We start from the raw sequence: 24,582 nt of genomic DNA, 5'->3' as shown, positions 1-24,582 counted from the left end.
TGATAGGAATCATACTGTTATATAAGGAAGTTTCACCGATAGGAGCTGAGGGATGCACCAATATTCTCTCCACTCCCTGTTCTATGTTCCGTGCCTTAGGTGTAGAAGTTCTACTGTAGATGTACTACTTAGGGTTGAGCATCTCTCAGATTTATATTCTCTGTGTGTGAACAGTTGGCTAAATTTTAGAGAAAAAAAGACTGCAGAGTGTGTGTCCCTGGATAGGACTCCTATATTAAGTTTCACCCACCTACAGCTCAGGGACCATTGTGGAAGAGATGGCAGAAAGATTGAAAGGGCCAGGGTTGGTCCATATATATAGGGATACAGAGGCTTTCAGGCCACTAGAAGCTTGCTCATGTGGACTTGCAGCAATGGTGGTAGGATGCACAAGACCCATGCCCACTCAATCAGACAAGGGCTCAGTGTGGAGCAGGGGAAATGGGCAACAGGCCCTGGCCCTAGCTAGGCTGGGAACTGTTGGCAACTGATTACTGCTCAGTGAGGAACAGTAGATCTTCTTTAAGGTCTCTAGATTGGCTGACTAGACTCCAGTGGATGAACTTTCAGGGAAGAACATCTGGGTACAAATGTTTGACCAGCTAGGTCTTAACATATATGACAGAAGGCATGAGGTCTGCTGTGGGAGTAGGGGGCGGACATAGGTAGAGGGGAGAAATCCAAATTTGATTAATATCTATTGTACGAAGTGCACAAAAATTCAATAAAGTTAATTTTTTTAATGGGCAATGTATCGCAAAGAAACCTAGCTGAACACAGCTTCAGCCACATGGTTCCATGGTGTGGAGAGAGGAAGCAGAGATCTCATCCAAAAGGTAAACCAAGGGACCCTGGTGGAAGCAGACAGGTAATTCTACTCTGAGTAAAACCCCACAGCCCTCACGAACCTCAAATTCAGTGGCAGGTTTTGGTGAGATTTTGTCCTTTTGGCAGACAGTCTAGTGATGAAGGGAAATCCCATTTTGTCACTCTTTGTAATTTTCAGGGCAGTGGCTGGGCATCTTGAAAGAAAACCTGTAGTTTAATACTTGGATGCCCTGGATGCCTGAGAAGAGGGAACAACAAAACCCATATCCTGCCACAAGTCCGGGGCAAGAGGTAGCTCTTGGAGAGTTGTGGAAAGCGAGAAGAAGACAAGATGCTGACAAGCTGAAAAATGGAGTTCAGGAGACCTGACTCAGGAAGTAGCACACATACTCCTTCAGTCACCAGTGTATCCTTCACCAATTAAGAAGAGCACTGGAGTTTGACAGTCCTAAGCCTGAGGTCAGTGGGTGGATCAATCCATGGAGTTAACTATGGGCTATACAGTTTTAGAACTCTGAAGTCCAGCCCTCCAGCCTGACTGATGAACGCTTAGGAGATCTTGAGAGAATGAAGGCAGGTTCTCTACCTTAAAGATATTAGTAATGTGGTTGCTTCTTACCACACGCTTGATAAACTAAAACACTAACTAAAATGCTAACCAACCACATGGGAGTATACTCTGGAGAGTCTCAGGAGGGAGCGAGAACCTGGCCAGCCTACACTGCAAAGCTAAGTGTGACCATCAGAAGCTCTTGGCTTGCTAAAAAGCATGGCCACTAAAAGGTAGACAGCTCTGACAGTAATGAGACTCTTGTCCAATATAGCACCAACATAAACCTAGGATGGATGAGCCACCCACAAATGTAACAAGCAAATTACGAAGCTTCATAGACCCAGAAAGGAATGTTAAAATTCTTCATTTTGTTTCTTCCCCCGAGTTTCCCCTTTTCCTTTTCCTGTGTCTTTCACCATATTTTTCCTTTATTATACTTTTTAAAATTATACTTTTATTTGTTATTTACTTCATACATTCATCTATTTTTTATTGCTGTAGAGACATTTTTCTTTTCGTTTTTCTTCATTTTAGTTTTTTGCCCCAAATTCCAGCCCCACATTTTCCCTTTTACTATAATTTCAGCACTATTGGGAATTTATCATTGCTTAAATAAAAACAAACAAACAAAAACTCATGTTTTCTGGGTGTGGTGCTGCATACTTTCTATCACAGCACTTGGGAGGCAGAGGCAGGCAGATCTGTATAAGTTCAAGGCCACCTTGGTCTACACAGTGAGTTTAGGCTAGCCAGGGCTACATGGTGGGATCCTGTCTCAAAAACAAAGCAACCTCACCATTTTATAAATTACTTAATTCTCCTTCTTATATTTATCTAATTTTGTTTAAAACAGCTCTCATTATTGGCAAATCATTTTATTTTTCCTTTTCTTTTTGAAAGAAATTATTTTCTTTTTGGTCTTTTTCTATTACGTTCTCCATTCTCTCTTTTTCGTTTCATTGATTTAACCTTGTTTCTCCTATATTTTCGCTTAACTCTCCCTCTGTCCTTTATCTTATTCATATTTTTTTCATATTTATCTTAAATTATTTTTAAATTCACAGCACATTCTGCATTAGTATTTGAGGGTATGACTTGTACCTAACCTAATGAAAAAGAACTTCCACCTAACCTAGTAATTGAAAAGTTCATCTGTGTTTTGAGGTCAGTTAACACTATCTCAGCTTCCTTATAAGGTAAAAACGACTACTAGTCTTTGGTCTCTTCTTGTAACCCAAACATATCGCTTATTCCCTTAGGACCCTTCTTTAGCCTTGATCCATAATGATATGTGTGTGCATGTGTGTTTGTGTGTGTCTGTGTGTTGTGGATATCAAACAAGTGCTGTAAGCAGTGTATATATTCATTGGAAATAATGAGAAATATCCCATTTGTGATGTAAACGACAGTGGGATTAAATTATTAACATCTTGTGCTTGTGTATGCTGTTCTAGATAGGTAGAGGTAAAAAAAAATTTCCTGATAAGACAAATTCTCCCTGCTCTTTCTCTCTATATTTCCTGTTGGATATTATATTTCAATAAAAGAAAGAGCGAGGCCTTTGTTCTAGATCACAGTACCAGCACAAATCTGAAGGAGCAGATTTTTAAAGAAGTTTGTGTCCTCCTCTTGGTTAAAATGGATTCTAAAGGTCAGGATGATTCTTCTTCTTCTTCTTCTTCTTCTTCTTCTTCTTCTTCTTCTTCTTTTTGTAATTTAGACATCACCTTATGGTGACACATCACTGCCTCTAGTGTTGCTATTTCAAGGTTTTTTTTAAATTAAATTTTTTTATTCCTATTTTATTTATTATTTTTATTTTATGTGTATGTGTGTATTGCTTGTGTGTATGTAAGTGCACCTGTGTCATGCAATGCCTGCGGAGGACAGAGAGGCTGTTGGATCATCTGGAACTGGAGTTATGGACAGTTGTTAGCTGCCATGTGGGTGCTGGGACATGAACCCAGGTCTTCTGCAAGAACAACCAGTGTTCTTAACCATCTCTCTGGCCCTACTTCATGTTTTTTGATTATTATAACTGTGTGTATTATATTAACTGTGTGTAGTTGTCTTCATATGTATTTCTACATACTGTACAGTTCACAGTTTCATGTTATCACAGTAGATCGTTTTCCTTCTTTCTGTGTGGTACTGGTGATTGAGCTTTCAGGAGTAGACTTCTCAGTAACAAGACTCCAAAGCAATCTTCAAGCAGTACCTAAACTAACAGATAGACAAAAAATCACGTTATCTACTGAATTCAAAATTACTGAAATAGGCAAAATGTAGGATAAAGATTTCAAAAGGTTGATGGCAAAATGGTCAATGACTTCAAAGAGGATTAAAAAGAAGCAGATGCATTCAATTCAGGACCTTGAGAGGAAATTCAGCAACACAGAGAGAAAGGCCAGCAAAATGAGAAAAGGCCAGCAACACTGAAGAAATATTCATCTTGGAATTGGAGTTTTGAACACCAAAATGGAATAGAAATGATGGAAATGGAAAACTCTATGAGCAAATTAAAACACAGTGGAATGCTTCACCAATAGACTCAATTGAACAGAAGAAAGAATAACAGACATGAAAGATGAGGTCAATGAGTAAGCAAGTATGATTGCAATGTGCAAGGATTCTGGAATATGATTTCAGCAGCTGAGTAAAAGCTAAAGGCACATGGATCTATTCAAGGAAATTGGAGCAGGAAGTCACCCAAATCAAGAGAAAGAAATGGACATCAAAACTCACAGGCATTAACAAAGACATACCTCAGTATGTCATAGTATAGTTAGTAAATCAAAAACAAATGACAAGGAAAACTATTAAAAGCTATAAGAGGAAAATACCAATCAACTATGAAAGTAAACACATCAGAATCACATCAGATACTTCAACAGCAACTCTAAAGGGCAGGAAAGCATGAAAGAGTATATTTTAAGCCCTGAAAGTTAATAACTGTCAAAAAAGATTACTGTACCCAGCAAAGCTATCTTTTAAAATTGACAAATAAATACATTTCAAGGACAGCAGAAACTAAGGGCTGAGTTAGTACTTCAGAAGAAATGAAGAATAAGTTTCATGAAATGATTAGATGGAACAAAGAGATCTAGAAAAAAAATCCATCATGTCCAACATAGTGAACTAGATAACCTCTAATACTGATAGGAGAGGAAACAAAGGAAGAATAATTCTACTAGCCAGAAAAAAGTCAACCAAATTATAGGAATTAGTAAGCAGCTTTCAAATACCACAACTTTTCATAAAGGCATACAGACTGACTGGCTATATCAAAACAAGATCCAAATACCTGTTGTCTTCAAGAAAGACACTCAATGGCACAGATACTCAAACACTAACAGTGAAAAGACAGAAGTCTATCAAGCAATTGGAAGCAGAAAATAAGCTGGAATAGCTATTCTGATAGACTTCAACTTAAAGTTAATTAGAAGAGATAAAGAAGGCCACCATATTTTAATAAAAGGAAGAACTCAGCAAGAAGATATAATAACTATAAATATACATGCACCAGATATTGGGGTTCCAAGTTTTATAAATAATACCTAATTGGTATGAAATGTCGCATAGATCCTTAAAAAATAATAGCAGATAACTCCAATACTACACTCTCACCTTTTGAAAAGCCCTTCAAGCTAAACTGAAAAAGAACACAGAAACTTCAAAGCAGAACTGTACTGTATGTCAAATAGACTTAACATATATCGAAATAATATTCTATTCAATAGAAGTGGATTGCATTCTTCTCAGCAGCTTAGAGAACCTTCTCTAAAATGGAGAACATTCAAGAACACAAAACAAGTCTTACAAAATAACTGAAATATTTTATTGTCTCATCAGATAATTATGTGATAAAACTAAAAGTCAATAGAAAGAGACACAAAAGAAACTAAATAAATATTTGGATGACCTCAGTGGGTCACTGAAGGTATTTGATAATTTCTTATATATTTTAAAAAGTAGTCCTTGAAATATATTTGGTGATGATGAATCTATTGAAGAGTTTGGTGCAGTGATTATCTTTATCCAATTTGAAACTCATGAATTTTTCTGATGCCTCCATTCAGCCAGCTTTGGATTCATGAGCTTCCAAGTACTCTCAAGTTTTTCTGTTTTACTTCCCAAATCATAACATTATATCTGTTAACTACCTTTCAGAAAGTCCAGTGCATTTTAGTTACAAAATTTCCATGCCCTTGATCTAAGAGCAGAATAATAAGTCAAGAGTTTCAATCACTTTCTAATTGTGAACCAAACATATCTCAAGCTATGTGATCACACACATACAGACCCAGGACTTAGTCTTTTCAAATATGCAATGTACTGACTTAGCAGAACTCACACAAAAAGATTATGAAGCAAAGTTTTAGCTCAGGATATGAGTGTCAACCCTCTCACAAAAGGAATAGTGCTTATTCTTCTTTAAGAGGTAGTGAGAACAGGCTATTACATATTCATCACAGTCTCAGAAAAATTGAAGACAGACCTGTGATTTTGGATTAAATAAGCAAGGCACCAGCTTTGCTAAGGAGATTTGGTGAAGATGTCAGTGTGTACCATAAAAATAGCAGTTTTAAACTTCAAACTCTTAAAACAGATGTTAGGAAATGTCAACTCTATGAACAATTGATTGCCACCAAAGAGCTTTGCCTGACACACTTGAGTCAGTATTTTTCCAGCATCACTGAAGTTATGAAACTTTCATAGTAAATCTGTATTATTTATCGTAAAGGACATACCTGCATTATTATTTTTTTCTCTGCCATGCTTTGGAATAAATCAAGTCCCCTTATACTCTGAGTCAATAAAAGCCTTATTAGCTTTCAATCATCAACTCTCACTGCAGTAGCTAGTAAAGGTAGCAAAACAGTCTTTTTCTTTGCTTGCTTTCCTTTGTACTTTGTGGTGTGTAAAACTACAGCATTGTGATGCAACCAACGTGGATCTGTGATGCAACCAATGTGGTTCTGGCTGGTAATGCCTGAGCCATGACACTGAGGAATATGTTGTAGTAGTGAGGTGAGTTGGGGAGCTTTACTAGACCTTCAGCATCTGCATATCCCAGTAAGTACTTCAGGAGTAAAGGCTGCTAAGGGGTAGTAAAGAAATAAAGTGCTTTGACCATCCTCATCCCCATGATAGTGGGTCATTATTTTCCAATCTTTTTCTGTGACAATCTGTAGTTAGCATCACCTTTCTGAAAGTGTGGTCCGTTTCTCTTCAGAAGTGAACAAAGAGAATAGGATGAAGGAAAACTATCTTTGAGGGCTGGACCTAGAACTATGGGTCAATAGGCCCTAATATTAGCAGTAATGTTGAATACAATGAATCTGCTATGTGCCAGGGTTGTATAACAAATGTACCACCACTAATCTGCTTCTTTCACATAACAAAATAGAGTTTCATGAAGTTGGGAAATTTGCTCATAACTTGAGCCATTGGATGGTATATTGAGAACTTGGACCCAGATCTAATTTTGATGCTGATCTCCATAACTATAGTAAAGAGAATATGAATTTTCTCAGCCACATCACCAGCCATAATAATTATTTTTGTTTTCTCAATACAGTTTATTCTGTCTTGTGACTTCTGCTTTCTCTATTTGCCTCTCGCCTTCTTTGAAGTGACGATCTTCTACCAGATCTCAAAACACACACTAAAACTGACCTCTTCTTAGAAGTCTTCTTTTGTCCATGATTTGGATTGTCTCTTCATTCCATGAGTCCCTAGAATCCCCAGTTGAACTCCAGTGTGATATTGTGTTTTTGTTGATGCGCCCCATGATACTCTGAGATCTACAAATACAAAAGACCTTATATTTTATGCCTAATTTCCAGGACATACGGAATTCTTGACACGACATACAGAGCATGGGAATGTCAGTTAAAGGACATGAATTGGCAATACCATGATCCATGACCAGAGTCTTCATTTTCATATAACATTCTTCACCATTTTAAGAAATCCCAGGATGTATTCAATGTTTCTCATCTAATGTATATATTTGTCCTCTGTTTTGTTTTCTACTGATCTCAATCTTTTAGTAACATTTGCTAATTGCATAAAAAGATATCAGATGAACATATAACTCATATTCAGACAAAATTAGCTAGTAGTGATTTTGTGATGGTATGTCACAGAGAGAAGGACTTAAAAATAAATCTTTATTTTTCCTTTTCCAGTCCAATTCCTAGCAAAGGCAGCTTTGAGGCTTTCATTGTGGCTGCTGTATTTCCTTCTCATGCTGAATCCTTCCTCTTCTTCGAGGCTCCTATTGATGATGTAGCTGAAGACATATCCCTTATGGATATGTGTCAGGGTGGTCATCACATTGTCTGAACCTGATTATTATTTACTAATGAGCTCATTAATTCAGCCAAAGTGCTGGCACTTCTGCTTTCACGGTTGGTGAGCCAGTGAAGTCCTGGCCAGAGCTCCATGGAACCTTGGAACACTGATCACAAATTGGCCAGAGAACCTCAGTGTCTCAAGAAGCATTGGATGAAAACAGCTATTACACCTCATTCCCTCTATTCAAATCATGATTTGATTGACATTTTCATTGCCAGTAACCTGACTGAGAACTTCTCTTGTAGCATGTGCTCTTCGTGAACTTTCTTATAGATGACAGAAATGTAATACGTGTGTGTGTAAACTGAGTTCATAAATACATATGAATAAACAAATGTATAACATAAATTAAAACCTAACTTAGAAACTGCCTTGATATTTATGAGTTTCACTTCATTTTATTTTATCCCTACCGACTGACAAAACACTTTCCCACAATCTGGTGTTTTTTTACAGCATCCACAGAGTGTTCAGCTTTTAGATGTGCAATTACCATATTGAAAAAGCAGGGAACAATATCTGGAATGAGGAAAAGAGCAACAGTGAACAGAAATAGAAGTTCATTTATTTCCAATCTGGAAGGAGGTAAAAGAAAAGTACAGCATTCACACCAGGGTGTGCAAATCAATATCTATTACTTTCCATTCAAAATGTTGGCAGCCCTTATTATGAGGCTGGTGTGAATATGTAAGATGATACCTCTGCTATGCGCCTTTGATGTTATAATGACAGCTGTATGATGGAGTACCCGGTATCTAGGGGAGGTAAAACTGAGGTGTGGCAAGGCACTTTTAACAAGTTTTTACTATATATGTTTTGAGTCAAGTAATAAAATACAATTTCATATCATCCAATCATTATTTCTGCTGCTGACAGAATAACGTCTACCCTGGGAAATACTTCCTAGAAACTTCTGCTGTCCCTGTGTTCAGGGACTAATGATTGAATTGACATGTGATACAGGTAACTGTAATTTAGAGGTAACTAGATAAAATTGTAAGCGATGCTATTCAGTTGGGGTATGCACTGCTAAAGGTTGGGGGCCTCTGGCAGGAAAAGGAACTGCCAAGATTCTTGTCTGGTTCTATTAAAAAGTACTTGTCAAACCCTGAAGGACATCTTCTTGTTTGTCAAAATAAGGCTGAACTCTTTCATGATCAATGTTCTACTTGCATCTCCTGAGGTAGTGGTTGTTTAATTATATATTGCCTAAATATTATCTGGATGACATAAATTCTATCTATCTATCTGTCTATCTATCTATCTATCTATCTATCTATCTATATGCAATTGGTCTGGGGTATTTGTACCACCTGGAAAGGTAATATTGATCAGTGCTTCCTAGACATGCTGCATCTTTATAGACCAGAGATAGAGCTAGGGAAAACAGTACAGGTTCTATTATCTATTTATTGAATTTTAAGAAGGGAATTGGTTTCTTTCTTTTGGATTTTTGTTGAACTAATATATAAATATATATATATATAGTACAATATGTTACACATATAAAACAGATATTTCTAAATGTGAACAAAATGTTGATAAAACATGAAACTCAATAAATTCCCATGAAAGGTTTGAAATGATCATAAACTCATTACTCTAATGCAAGTATTTTATAACTATCATTCTCCATTCATTTGTCAAATATTTACTGACCATCTTCTGTACATAGTCATTCTTCCAGGCACTGGAAATGCGTTAGTGTCCCAAGTAGACAAGAATGCTTCTCTTATGGGAGATTATAGTTTAGTATTCGTGAGTCAATAAGCAAATACGTAACTAAAACTGCAGTTTAGGATCATATCCACACAGCTACTGCAGCTATCTCTTCAGCGTCTCCACATCTCCTTTATTCATTCCCCAAAGTAAAACTGGCTTTCCTGTGTTCTCTCATCTCCATGCTGGGCAAATTTTTGTTGGTTGCCTTGACTCTGCTCACACCTTTATGAATGGTCTCTCTATTAAAATCTCCTCAATTACTACACTCTGTGGACCATCTGTTTCTGTCCAGGACTTTGGCAAATATATTTAATGTGTTATGAAGTTACAAATGATGAGGGAAAACTGAACAAAGAGTTGGGGGTTCAAACTTTGGAGAAGGGTTTAACATTTTAGTTGGAATGTCCAGCAAAAGTTTCAGTGATAAATGGCATTTTCAGTGAAATCTGAAGGAAGTATGTGAACACACTCTATGTATGTGTGGTGGTGTGTATAGAGAGAATATTCTAAGCATATTCATCCTCTTATCGTACTAGAACAGACTCACAATTTTGAACAGCATGCTCTGCAACTTCACAGTTCAGGAGCATTTCCTCGAGCCATCAAATACCCTTTTATTTGACTGCAGTGGCTGTGTGGAACACCATTTTAAGATTATACCATACTTCATTTAACTGATCCTTGCTTTTAGACAATTAGGTTGATTTAACAATTATTTGAATAATTATGAAGGAGTCCTGTTGCCAACCCTTACTTCCGCATACGTTTACTGAATTTCAGAGCATACTGGGTCGTCTTTCAGGAACCCCTGTTAGACTCTTTCTTAAAATGGCAGAACATGCCCTGTCTGTGAGATTCTTAGTGTTAGTCATTGGGACCTATTCATCATTCATATGCAAGAGGATAGTTTTGCAAATGGGTGTGAGATATGTAATTGCCAATTACCGTTTTGAACAAGGAGCAACACATGGACAAAAGGGGGATACAAGAGAGGGAGAAACACTGTTTTTCATTCTTTTTCTTAGCTGGAAGTTTGCACTGTTAAATGGAAGGCGAGCACTCATAACTGCAGTCTCCTTTAACCCCATGACTCCCTGCCTCACCCACAAGAACTTTCTCCAAATTGCCTAGAAAATGAAGAGTCCCTGGAAGTGCTGACTGTGCTGTTTTGTTGACTAGGATCCTCTCTTCCAGGAAGGTGAATAAACTTGTGTCAGCTTGCACGAGTGCCCATGTGATTGACTCCGAGCACGTAAGGGTATCACCGCTGTGTCTGGAGTCTTGAATGAAAGGGCAGAACTGCCTTGATTTGCTCCAACCATGTGAGGCTTGATGAGCTAGTTTCTTGCTCCCAGCCAGTCTCAGAGGATGTGTGCTAGAAAACCAGGTTCCCTTTATAGCTTTGTGGAGCCTCTGAAATTACACCTCCTACTTCTATTTTATTTTTTAACTAGGAGAAATGTTGCTTTTGACTTAATTATGGAAAAAATACATAATTAAATGATATTTTATTTTTATTTTTCTTAATATATTATTAAGGCATTGCACCTGTGTTGTGCAATACCCACAGAAGTCAGAAGAGGGCATCAGATCCCCTGTAACTGAATTTCAGTAGGTGGTTACCTGCAATATTGGTGCTGGGAATCAAACCTGGGTCATCTGCAAGAGCAGTCAGTGCTCTTAACTGCTGAGCCATCTGTTCAACCCCTAAAGAATAAAGTAACCTTTATAAATAGATATTTAATGAATATAAATTGAAATTAGCTCTGACTACTTTGCATCCTTTGTAGTCCTGTTTCCTGTCTCTCTTCCCTCTCCCCCGTACATAAGCTATGCATGTGTTTTAGTCATAGTGACTTTCTTTAGTAATATTATGCAGAAAGAGGTCTCAGATATTTAGAAGTCAACCCAAAGTGAAGAGACTTCCCTGTGGTTGCGCTGTCTTTTGAAAGTTTCCACTTTCTCTTGTCTTTTATCGTATCTCAGTCACTCCTCATGAGACTCCACATGCCAGTATAAATGTAAACACAAGTCACTAAATTTCCTGGGGACTGACGCAAAATGAATCAAGACTGGCAGCTGTGCACTGCTCAGACCCAAGGAGTTTTCACTGTTAAGCCAAGTTTGAATCAGAAGTTTTTGTCTCTGAGGAGATGTGTGATCTCTCTCCAACTGTAGAGTGGGTTATAATGACAGCTCTGGGGTATGGAATACTGGAAGAATTCTTGTAATCAAAGAAATCCCATATTCTCCTAAGTGATATCTTTACAAACATTGTTATTGCCTCTTTGCAAAGAAAGATACTGGGACTCAAAGAAACCCAAAAGAGCACAACTCTTAAATATTAGAGCTGAAGCGTAAACCTGAACACACAGAACCTTGTGTACAATGGCCACATGGTTACTTGTTCCAGGTCACATTGGTGTGGCTCTGCAGAAATCTGGGGAGGCAAGCCTACCTCAAAAATTTCACAGCAGACCCCATAGGTGTGTGTTGACACTCCTCAGCAAAAGTGAAATGCTTTCAGAAAATTTCTAATTCCAGATTTTTAGGTGTATCTTTATTGTAAACAGGAAACCAAATCCTTAACTTTCTGAGCATCGAGTGCAATGACCTTGAGTCATAACATTGCATGTCTGTGCTCTCTGTGTCCTTTAGAGTGGCTCTTCAGGAATCAAATAACAGGCACATTCTGTCAGCAGGCAGAATTATCAGAGCCCTTTCAGTTTCCTGAATGTTCAAGTTATTTTCTTGCTTCTGGACTTCTCAGAGGCTTCCCATCATCCCAGAACATTTCCATGCTTCCAATCTCTCTCTGTGTTCCTGCTCACAGAGTTTGTCTAATTCCCTCAGGCTTCAGTGGTCACCACAGGTAAGCGGAACAGATGTTTCTTCTCAGTGTCCCCTCCACTATGCAAATCATGTTAAGTCTTAACTTGTCTATATTTACTACTCAGTTTGGAACTACAGGAAGACAGGGATTTTGTGTGGTATGTGGATTCTTGTATCTCCAGCCTCTAAAAAACCTGATGAACAGTTCACACTCAACAAAAAGCATTAGTGATTGAGTAGAATAGGTTAAAGATTTAATTTTGGATTCTTGACCTTATTACGTTCACTGGATTTTGATGGCTTGTTGTTTGAGATACTTGCAGAGTATATTTGGAGACCCCTGGAGTAGCCTTGTTCATACTACCACCAGCTGTGCTACGGCCTGGCTTGTGGAGTTTCTACCATGCTCTCTGCTCATGATTTCTACACCATTATAGCTATCACACAGAAAAAAGAACCAGTCACTCAAAATTTGACTCAAATATTGACAATGATGATCACAGACATAGCAGAGAAGTAGTGGGGGAGGGTACTATGATTTATATAATGAAGCTTTCTAGGGAGAGAAGAGCAGTCATAAGTCTGAAATGGGTTGAAAGCAGGGAACATTAATTAGCTTGAGATGTTGTGATGTGTAGGTCGTGGAGTCAGTGTCAGGTCTTACAGCCTTTGAGGAACTTGTGAGATAGAACCCAACTGGTCAGTTTCAGATCTGGAACTCAAGACTTGGCCTTTGTTCACTGCATACATGTCCTGGGGGAGAGTTTTGGACACTTATCTCTCCTGATGATATCATACTTTTACAACTTTGCAATATGACCTATATTTTTATCTTTTTTCAGAACCACTTGTATATGCAATAAAATCTAAGCTTTCCACATTTAAGAGAATCTATTGTCCTGACTAAAGGAACAGGAACAATAAATAAATAAATAAATAAATAAATAAATAAATAAATAATAGTATTTTGCTTTCTTAAGTTAGGACAAGCTTATTTTCATCATGATATATTAAGGTATACTTTATCATCTTGGAAAACAAAAACGACAACAACAAATCCTCTTCATGTGTTTACATGCCTACTTTTTCTACATAATCTACCTTTATGACTTTATGATATAATATATCCAAAGAACAATGTGAAACAGAAGCAAGCAGCAATTCTTTATAAGACTTATAGAAGGAGACCAGCTGGAACCAGAAAATTGGGGACAGATTAATTCTTTTTCCACTTATGTCTGAGCTGGAGATCTGTTTGTTAAGTAGTTTTAATGTAAGACAGTGAGCTAGATTTTGAGGCTCTGTGAAGCAATACATCTCTTTGTTTACCCCTTTTTGTAATTAATTCAGGCCTTAATAGCATTAGGTAAGGGGGGTGGAGAATTAAAAATACAGGCTTAACTGATTCTGGGAGCATGAATTTATTACTGTGATAAAAGAGCCATGTCTTCGGGTCTCCATTTCCTACTGCTTCAGAACCTCCCTTCTCCCATAAATCACATGGGCTGGATGTGGCGCCTTGGCTGAGAACAGCTCCTGAAACAAACACTTAGGTGGCCTCGTAAAGCTCCCAGCCTAAGTCACCCATTGCTGACCATAATCTGGAATGTGTAACTTCCTGTGAACTGATAGCGCTCTTCCCACCTTAGCTTGAATTCTACCTTGGACTTGCAGGGAATGCACATGTTTTCTGCACTATCCCTAGAAATGAGTCACATGAAGGAAACTTGCCCCTTTCATCCTAATAAAAGGTAATGTTAAAAAAAAAAATAATAATGATAGTTCCAGGGGCTGAAGAAATGGCTCAACAGTTAAGAGCATTGGCTGCTCTTGCAGAGGACCCAGGTTTGATTCCCAGTACCCACATGGTGGCTAACAGTCATCAGTAATTCCAGTTCCAGGAGATCTGATGCCCTCTTCTGACCTCTGTGGGCACAGTGCGCTCATACACATAAAATAAATAAATAACAAAGTATTTAAAAATAATAACTTCAGTGCAGTAGATATCGCCTTTGCCACCCAGGTCCCTAGGCTCTTGTGTTGTTCAAACTCTCCCCTCCACTCCCTTCCTGCCTCCCACTTTGTCTCTGTCACTGCCCTTAGATGTTCTTCTGCTTACTAGTGTTGCTTCGCCTGCTGGTCTACACAGCCTGAAGGGCCTGAGATTTTGCAATCCTCCTTCATTCTCTACTCTTGCTCTGGATTTTAATCAAGACTGAGTGGTGTGTGACTATGAAAATGCATTCATTTTTCCTTGACTTAAGGGTGTATGTACAGAGGGAAGGGCAAACTGAGGTGGAATATAAACTTTAGTCTTATCAGAAGGATTAGCCTGGAGGAGGAACTTATCCTAATGAGGCTCCATGGCTTGACTCTTTCCCCTTCCCAGTCCTTCTTCCCTTCCCCTTTGGGTGTCACCTTGGAAGCACATTTCCTTCTTCCCTTGCTCCCATCTAAGGAACCCCAGCTCTCTCATATATCCACTTTTTCCTGGGTCTAGAATATTGCCCAGTCACATACAAATTTTAATTCTAAAAAAAAAAAAAAAAATCCTTGCAGTCAATATCAGAAAATCAAATTAGTCTACAGAACTAATTAATCGGTTTTCTGAATATCTGGTAAATGTGACAGCCCTCATCTGAGCAAGATTCGTGTGACTCCGACACCTAACTGTGTGACACATGCCTTGCAAGAGTAAATGCCTATATGAACAACCAAGAGTTTCATTCCACAATGATAAAAACAAAACTGGTTTACAAGGAGGAATGTCTGAATTTACACAGTCATTTCAGTTGGTGAGAATTTAGAAAAATTGCCTATTTTTGCTAAGGATTGGCTCTTTCTTTTATAAACATGGTGAAACTTATACAAGTCTCCAATATCTGGAACTAGTATCTGTGACTAATATTTGTCAAAAATTAGAACAGAACAATATTAAGTGGATATCTGTTCGTTATTGTGGAGTATCAGAGGAAAGAAATTAAGATCCTTTTTGTATATTTTATTGAATTTTTGGGCATTTATTATAATACACTTTAATCATATTTAGACCCTCCCCAGCCATACCTCTAAAACACTTCCCACCAGATTTCATGCATTCTGTCATTAAGTCCTAACTGGTCAAGCTTTTGTAGTCAGCTGTCCCTCAGTACAAGTTCTCCCTCATGCAGCAGTAAACAGTTGCCAATAGCTCTTTGGCTAAGGTTGGGGCCTTTTGCCCATTTCCCCAGTTCAATGCTGGGTTTTTGTCTGATTGAGTTCACATGGGTCTTGTGCATGCTGACAACCGTTGCTGTAAATTCATATGAGCAAGTTACCAGAGGCCTGGAAGCCTCTGATTTTTATGTTCATGCACCAACCCTGGCTCTTACAATCTTTTTGCCCCCTCTTCCCCAATGGTCCCTGAGCTCTGTGTGTGTGAAGTTTAATATAGGAGTCCTATCCAGTGTAGGACCCATACAAACTCAATCAAACAAGGGCCCAGAGTGGAGCAAGTGAAATGGGTAGCAGACTGGCCCTAGTCCGGGAACTGTTGGAGACAGATTACTGCTGGGTGAGGAAGAGTAGACCTTACAATCTCTAGATAGGCTTACTAGACTTTAGTGGATGAATTTGCACCAAAGGACATCTGGGTGCAAATGCTTGACCAGATACAACTTAATATGTATGACAGAATACAGGAGGTCCAGTGTGGGAGGGGCATGAATGGAGGTGGGGGTCTAAATTTGATTAATAACTGCATGAAATGTATGAAATGTACAAAAGCTCAATAAAAAAATTTTAAAAGGGGTCCAGAAAGATGGCTCAGTGGTCAAGAGCACTGACGAGGTGGCTGACAACAGTCAGTAATTCCAGTTCCAGGGGAATCTGACACTCTCTTCTGATCTCCACGGGTATTGCATGACACAGGTACACTTACATACATGCAGGCAATATACTCACACACACAAAGTAAAAATAAAGTATTATTTTAATATTAATATTTTACTAAATAAATAATATAGGAGGAATTTTATCCAGGGACATGTGCTTTGCAGCCTATTGTGCTCAACACTCTCACCAGCAAAGCTTCCTCATGTAACAGAGGGTGACGCATACAGAAGGCCACAACTAGCCGGAGTGTAGAGAATAAGATTTTAAGAGCCTGAGGTGGATTTGACGTGTGATGTAACTACTAGCTAACAGCGTGGTTTGGGGTAGAAGTTCACTTTCGTGCAACAGTAACTTCTGTAAAATAGTGATAGAAATGCATCTTCATTAGATGAACAAGGGCCAAGTAAGTTCTGTCATGAATGTCAGCTGAGTGCAGTGTCTGGAACAGGGTCGTCATTTGATTACTGCAAGTTCTGCCTACCCTCTGCTTTATTAAAGTGCTTAGACTTAGAAATAATCTAAAATAAACAGCAATTTTTTCCAAACTACTTGCTCAGACGTGTGTATCATTGGGCAGAGTGGGGGACAGAGACACATAGAGAGATGATGTCTGCGTGCTTTCATGTATACAAAATACTTGTCACATATTTTGAGTAAGCTTTTCTTTGCTTTTACCAGTTTCTACACTTTCATCTTTCCTGACTTTTATATATAATTTATTTCTAATCGATGTCAAAAACCTTATGCAAATGCCTTGTTCGTTACTATCTTTTTTCTTGAATCAGTTCTGCACTTTTATAAAGCTTATCTTTCTCAAGAACTTATTTTTAGTTTTCAAAAACAAATACTAAAAAAGAATGTTCTGTCTCTCTGTCTCTCTTTCTCTTTCTCTGCCTATGAACATCTGCTTGTATTTTCTGGTGTTTCTAGCAGCACAGGCCATGTCACCACTGAGTATTGCATATTGGGTATCAGTTCCCAGTGACACCAAAACTTGTTCTCTGGGTGTAGCATATGGTAATCCGAAGAAACCTCTGTGCTTCACATCTACAAGTAGAAAAGTTCAAAGAAGGGAAGTGACCATTCAAGACTAGATTACAGAACTATGAAAATCAGATCCAAAACTTTCCCTGTTTGCTTTCCCATCCAGATCTGTAAGAGATACAAAATTCCTGTAGGAAGACTTTTTCAATACTAAAGTTGTTATCCATAGCACATTTATGTGATTTATTTCTTCTCTCCTTTTGCCAACTGTTCAGATCTTCTAACAATACTGCTTTGGTTTAAAGTCTAGAACTATGTTGCTTTCTGAAGCCAGCAGCTTTGTTAAAAAGTATACAGACTCAGAGAAGAACAGAGGGTTTTAACATCATCATAACTTAAAACCCATAAGCATCAGCTATTCTAGCTGCATAAATGTGGAAGTTTGTTTTGTTCTGTAGTTTCTTTATCAGTAAATTCATAATAATAATAGGTATCTTGAATAGTTTGTGGAGAAAATGAGATTTTATAATACTAGTAAATTGTGTAATTAAGTCATACCTATTTATTCTATTAATAGACAAGACTTAAAACTATAAGAATACTAAACCTTTCTCAAGTTAGAGAATATATGTGGTTCTCTGTGGAAGCATGCTGATAGCACCTTTCAGAGTGAGGTGAACTATTTGGGCAGATTAAAAGAGTATAGTAGACAAGTAAAAAATTCTCATTGCATCTTTATTAGGTAAATAAAGCGATTACTATCAGGGTGGGCTGATTTGTCTCCCAAACTGTTACAAGATGAGAGAAATTTTAGTGCTTGATACTTCCATTTTCTAGAGCAGTGCATGGACAGATGAGAGTATTTATATGCTGATTTTAGCTCCTGCATTCTGGGAGCTGGTCACTCACTTCTATTGAAAGTGCACATAAGGAATGTGCCCTTGAAGACTGTCACTTTTGTTTGTCATGTGGACATTGTCACTGAACTTCTGCAGTCCAGCTACCCTAACAGATCCCACAAAATAAATGAGGAAAGGAAACTCCTGCCCACCCAGCATCTCTTGTTGGATATTACCCTAATGTCTCACAACTCATTTTGCTTGACTATTTTTTTAAAAAAATATTTTATTTATTATTTTTATTTTATGTGTATGTTTGTATTGCCTGCATGTTGGTAAGTGCACCCGTGTCGTGCAATGCCCGCAAACAGAAGAGGCTGTCGGATCCCCTGGCACTGGAGTTATGGATAGTTGTTAGCTGTCATGTGGGTGCTGGGATTCAAATCAGGGTCTTCTGCAAGAACAGTGTTTTTAACCACTGAGCCATCTCTCAGGCCCTTGCTTGACTCTTAAACAACAGTCTTGTGTTAGACATTCTTACTTTTCTTAACAGATAAGAAAATGTATGTTTACAATGTTTTCTGTAAAATGATACAAAATAGAATATTTTTGGCTTTGCAGACAACATAGATTTCTGTTGCATCTGGTCAGCTCAGCCTTATATCAAATATAAATAAGTGGATATGGTTGATTGCCAATAAACTTTTGTTCTCAAACATCAGGTAATAGGCTGTATATTACTGACTTTTGCTTCATAGTGAGTTTGAGGTAAAACAAATATCTGAAACCAGTTTTTCCTGCCTTTAGAGTCTCTAGCCTTTCCACTAAACTTTAATGTCTCCTTAATAAGTTTAAAGTTAGAAATAAAGACAGACAAATGATAGTTTTGGAGTTTGCAAGCTCAAAGGAAAGCTACAGCTTCTAAACTGGCACCGTGTCATATACAGGGGAAGTTCATGGAGTTGGAGGCCTGGCACTGGGAACTAATACCTGTGTCTATGGCAAACTTTTCATGTTTTTCCATATTAAGCAATGCCAAGCATGATACCTGTTCTAGTTTGCTTTCTGTTGATGTGATAAACACCAAAACAGAAAGCAACCTGGGGAGGAGCTTACTTGGCATACACTTCCAGGTCACTGCCATTACTGAGGGAAGTCAGGGCAGGAACTCAGGACTGAATCAGAAACCATGGAAGAAGGCCACTTGCATTGGTCACCCACCTGTCTAAGGATGGAATGGCTACAGTGGGCTAAACCCTCATACATTGATTAGCAATCAGGAAAATGCCCCTCAGACATGCCCACAGGCCAGTCTAATAGAGGAAATTCTTCAGCTGAGGTTCCCTTTTCCCAGGTTTCCCAAGTTACAGGCAATATGGTGTAACATAACACCAGTGGGCCACACACATACTACTTGTGTCTGGACAGTCTCCATGCCTGATGATGGGCCAGGCCCACACTTTGCACTCACTCTGAGTTCCTTGAAGGGCTTTCTCTCAGAATCACCCTCTAAATCCACTTCCTGGCAAACAAGGAACTTGATATTCCTCAAAGAAAACATCAAAGCCAGAACGGAGAACAAGTGAAGAATCCAACCCTACTCTACTGGCTTTGAAAAACAGTTCAATTAGCCTCAGTTTCAGCATGCAGAAAAATGATGCAGGGATGCGCTTTTGGAACGCAAATCCCCTACACATAAACACTCCCTAGTCAATTAGTTGTTACTTTAAACTGCTCTCCTCTGAGAGAAATAAATGGTTAGTTCCATAACTTATGCAGGGGAGGTATACAACAAAGACTGTTCTCTGCTGACTTCATCAATGAAGAGAAAAGTTGGCTCCTATTTTGTGAATGTGTCATAGCAGAGCACTGTAATAAAGTATAGCACAGTGCTGGAAAGAATGCAGCTCTTCATAGTTCATCAACAGTCTCTTGTCAGCCAGAGAGGGTGTGTGCGAAGAAAAATCCTGAAACTGAAAATCATGACACGTTGTGTCTGTTTCCCATAAGACTTGGGCAATAGTAGAAGGGGCTGAGAGCTGAAGCAAACCACCTGCTTTAAAGCTCTAATTCTGACAGTTACGCTCTGGACCCGAGCAGTTACCGATGTGGTCTTGATACCGTGTTCATGTGCACACTTTTCTCTTCTTAAGATGGACTTCACGCTTTTCTGACTCCTTTGCAGTTAGTTGGTCATTGGCTGAGTACTGGTTACTAGCATATGGGTGGTAAAAATGAAGGCCGCTTTGAGACTTAAAAATGAAACTTCCTTTCATTTTCTCTCCTTTTATCCTAGGACAAGTATAGGAGATCATTCTAGAGTTCTTAAACCATAGTGACTGTTGTCAGGACTTGGATCCCTGAGTAGAAGGAAATCCATTCTTCTTCCCTCTGCTTTCTTGTGGTGGCTAATATTGACTGCCAACTTGATAAGATCAAGAATCACTTAAGAGACACATATCAGCATGACTTTTGAGGGAGTTTACAGGTTAGGTTAAATGAGGTGGGAAGACCCATCCTAAATGTAGATTACACCATCCCATGAGGTGGGGCCCTAGACTGAAAGAGAGGAGAAAGCAAGCTGAGTACCAGCTTTCATGTGTCTGTGCTTACTGATTGTGGGAGGTGATAATAAAATGTTAAGTGACATACTACTCAAGTGGCTCCTGTTCCAGGACCTAAGAAATGGAAAAGATCAGCTCCTGTGGGATTTTTCTGTTTAAAAAAATATAGAATATGTTATGCTGCATATTAGTTGATGATGATGTTCAATTCTGATGTCGTTCTTGGTTCAGGCCAGATGTTAGAATATGAAGAAATGGGAAATTCAGGTTTACGGCACTTTGTTTAGGAAGAAAACAGTACATTATACATCGAATGTTTATGATGTTTAATTCAAATTCAGAATGGAAATGCATAGCAGCTTACTGAAGTATGCTTTTAGCATGTCTTTCTTCTCTATGGTACCTCCAATGGAACTGGCAGTGCTTAGATACATTTCAAAATATTTTCTTAATTCACATACTCTTACCCCATAGTTTTAAGTTGCTACTAGGAAATTATTTACATATACAGATGCATACATGTACTCTCTGGATCTGCTCAGCCAAAAACACAATACACAGATTACATTTCTGCATGACAATTATTTGGAAGTGGAAAATGATGTTCTACATGATCCCTAAGTGACTTTGTTCAGATATTTTGTCACAGTTACGACAATCTAGCACCCCTCGTTTATGTCAAGAACTTACTTCCGTAATGAACTTATTTGTGTACTTAACCTGCTAAAACATATACTGAGCAGAATTACTCTCTCTTCTATATACATAATGCTATGTCAGGTATCCATGACTTTGCACCTGCTGTTTCCTCTCCCTAAAATGATCTTTTCTATTTGAAGCACCCTTCTTGGCACAGGTAAAGATGAACCATCTTTCCATCTTCTCAATCACTACTTCTTCACAGAAGCTTTCTTTGAATTCTTCACACCTGCTCCGTTCTTCATACTTATGGTATCATAATATTCTTGAGTGAAGAAGGGGGGCTTTATTCTTCATAATTTTAATATTAAATAATATGCCTTAGTCATGATGGAATATCATGTATACATGTTGACAAATATATACAAAATAGTATGTGTAAACATTATGTGGATGCTTATATACATGTTGAAAGATGGGATGAGCAGAGGAAAGAAGGGAAGAAGGGATCAGGGAAGGAAGTTAGTTAAACATTTCTTGACGACATACTAAGGCTCTAAGTTTTTACTCTTATTTTTACCCTCTTCTGTACACTCTAAATCCAATGGGGCCATTGCTTCTTTCTTATTTAAATACTATGCAGAGCACATGCTCAGTATTCTTCCCCTCTATCCTAGTAATTTCTTATGAACCAGCTAAGCAGTACCTTATTTGATTACACAATCCCTGACCAAACGGTTTTCCATTTTCTTACTATCTGAATCTCAATAGCTTGCCTTTGAAAGGTTGTAGATAAATGTCTATAGTTGTTTTGTTAATTTAATGCTGTTTATCCCTCCTCATTTTCTCCAGGATCTTTAACCACCTGTATCTGTTATCATAATAGTCTCTGAAACCATTAAGACTCCTTTGGAAGCAAGTGACAAAAATCAATCTTGGAAACACAGAAACAAAAATGCAAGTATTGGGTGTTTTCCCAGATGTCATTAAGTTCAACTAAGCCATAGAACAGACAGATATGCAACTGCATCTAAGGACAGCTCTACCCAAAGATGTCATGGTCAATGTGTCTTTACCTTAATTTACCTCACATCCCTAGTTAATCAACCTAAGTCCAAAATGCATAGAGGAAAGCTCTGGTCACTGTGGTTGTTCTTCCTGGTTCCCATCAACTTTAGTGGGGAGGAAGTCATGCACTCATGAACTGGAGACTTCTGTGGCTTCCAGATGGAAAGCAGAAGGTGGCCAAGAAGAGGGCAGAGCAGACAGAACTGTATGTCTGTTACATCCCTGCCTAGATTGGGAATAAATATCCATTTCATTGACAGTCACTTATTGACTTGAATTTCTACCATCTCTAGGTAACAAAAATTGAAGAAATTAATATAGTAGGTATACTATTTCTACCATGAAAATTTACAATTTTCCATTTAATAACAAATATTTCCTAGGTACTTCCTACATCCAAAGATTGTACTGGAAACCATGGTATATGGTAAGTTTGGAGTCTCAGTCCTCAAAAACTTACAAATAAAATGGGATGTTTGAACAAGTAAATGCTAACTTGGCAAGTACATTCTTTTGAGCAGACTTCCAGGATAAACAGCCCATACCATTGTGGTTGACAGTGAGGGTAGAAAGATAAATCGGAGGCTACTGAAGTGGTCATAGACTAGGACAGAAGTCTAATATGTAAACAATTAATTTCAATCTTGAATAATTTAATGCTTGCTCAGAGAGCAGTGCAAGAAATGAGATACTTACCTGAAACAAAGTGTTTTAGAAGAGACCAGGAGATGAGTAAGTAGAAGAGACAGGAAAACTCACACGGAAAGAATAGAGTCTCACCCCCAAGTGGAAGCAGCTAAAATGGGCAGAGGGTGCAGGATAAATTTACAAAATGGTGTGAAGGAACAACCAGAAATTACAGAAAGGACAAAGAAGAGAACCCTTGAAATACAGGAAGGACATATTAGAACATGTTAGTAAGAAGTTTAGTGTTTTCAGCTTCCCACTGAGTGGGCAGTTTTTGAGTTGGTGGTATGATGATCAAAATACAGTTTTAAGCACTTAAAAATGCTCTATGTCTTTGCATTGTCAGAGGTGGAGGAGATAGGGTGCTGTTTGAAGGGTGGAAAGGGAATAGAGGGTTGCTTTGGAAAGTGTTGTAATGGTGATCATTTTCTCCTTTAATTTTCATTACATTTCACAGCTCTTGAGGGACTAAACTTATATTGAAGCTCTCCATGTTATTATCTTTCCAATTAAACTCTAAGCTCTTTGAAAATAAGGAATGTTGTTCATTTTTTGCATTCTCTGGAGCCTAGCACAGAGCTGAGCTTAAAGCAGATTATAAATAAATACTTATTTGATGGATGCAAAACTTAATGGATGAATGAGTGACATATGGATTGTAAGAAAGGAACTCAAAATACCCAGCTATTCTGAGTATCCCAAGCATTTAGTCAAAGGCTGAGCATCACAAAAAGATGGTTCCAGTCTTTCTCATTACTTTCTAAATATGTAGAATTGTACAAGATTTTCTATTTCCTGAACTTCTAATTATTTTTCTTTCCTGCTGATATGGGACTAATAATTCTTACTATCTCACAGTGGTAGTGTGAAGATGAAAAGGAACAGTGTACATAAAGCACATAGCTTGTTGCTAGCGTAAAGTGTGAACTCATTAAATAGTATAACCTAATCTATTTACACCAGCCACTTCATGACAGACCAGGCAGGACATGGCTTCTTTCCTTTCTCCTTCCCTTAGTGTTTGCTGCTCTTCTCACTCAGTCAAAATGTTAACACCTGCTCACTATTAGTCACTGAATCCAAAAGAGGAAAAAGATGTAGAAAATATCATACACAATGAACTTACCATGGCATGAAGAATTTTTTAGGCAATTCACAGACTTGGGTAGCCTAGTGGGTAAGCTCTGTACAAGAAATGGTAGTTTGAGGATTCCATCTTAAAGCAAACCTCTAAAGTAGGAGGGATCATTGCTAGTGGCAGAACTGAGCAATTCACTTCGCCAGTGGTTCAGGTGTAAAGCAGTGTTGTCTGTCATGAGACTGAGGCGGTGAGCTAAGTCAAGGCCTAGCAGATTTCCCAGTGTTTCACAGCCTTGAGAAGAGAATTGAAATTTCCTCATGGTTCATCCTCTTCAACTCCAAATGTCTTTACTTATGCCAACTCTTCTGTTCTTTCTCATCCATTGCAAGTAATAAATGCCATTGGAACTGCACAAGATTCCTGGAGAGCCACGGCTGCACTCGGTGGAAATTGCTCTTTGCTGGAAGCCAGGCTGCCTCTTTGGGCATGCCTTTTCAGCAGGAGAAAGAGCCCAGCTGGGACTGACTTGAGTCAACTTGCAAAACTCAT

The sequence above is a fragment of the Nannospalax galili genome, unplaced genomic scaffold (genome assembly GCF_000622305.1).
Source record: "Nannospalax galili isolate Female #2095 unplaced genomic scaffold, S.galili_v1.0 scaffold784, whole genome shotgun sequence".
In the NCBI taxonomy this organism is placed as follows: Eukaryota; Metazoa; Chordata; class Mammalia; order Rodentia; family Spalacidae; genus Nannospalax; species Nannospalax galili.
The sequence above is the reverse complement of the archived record's forward strand: the minus strand, read 5'-3'. Positions refer to the sequence as shown.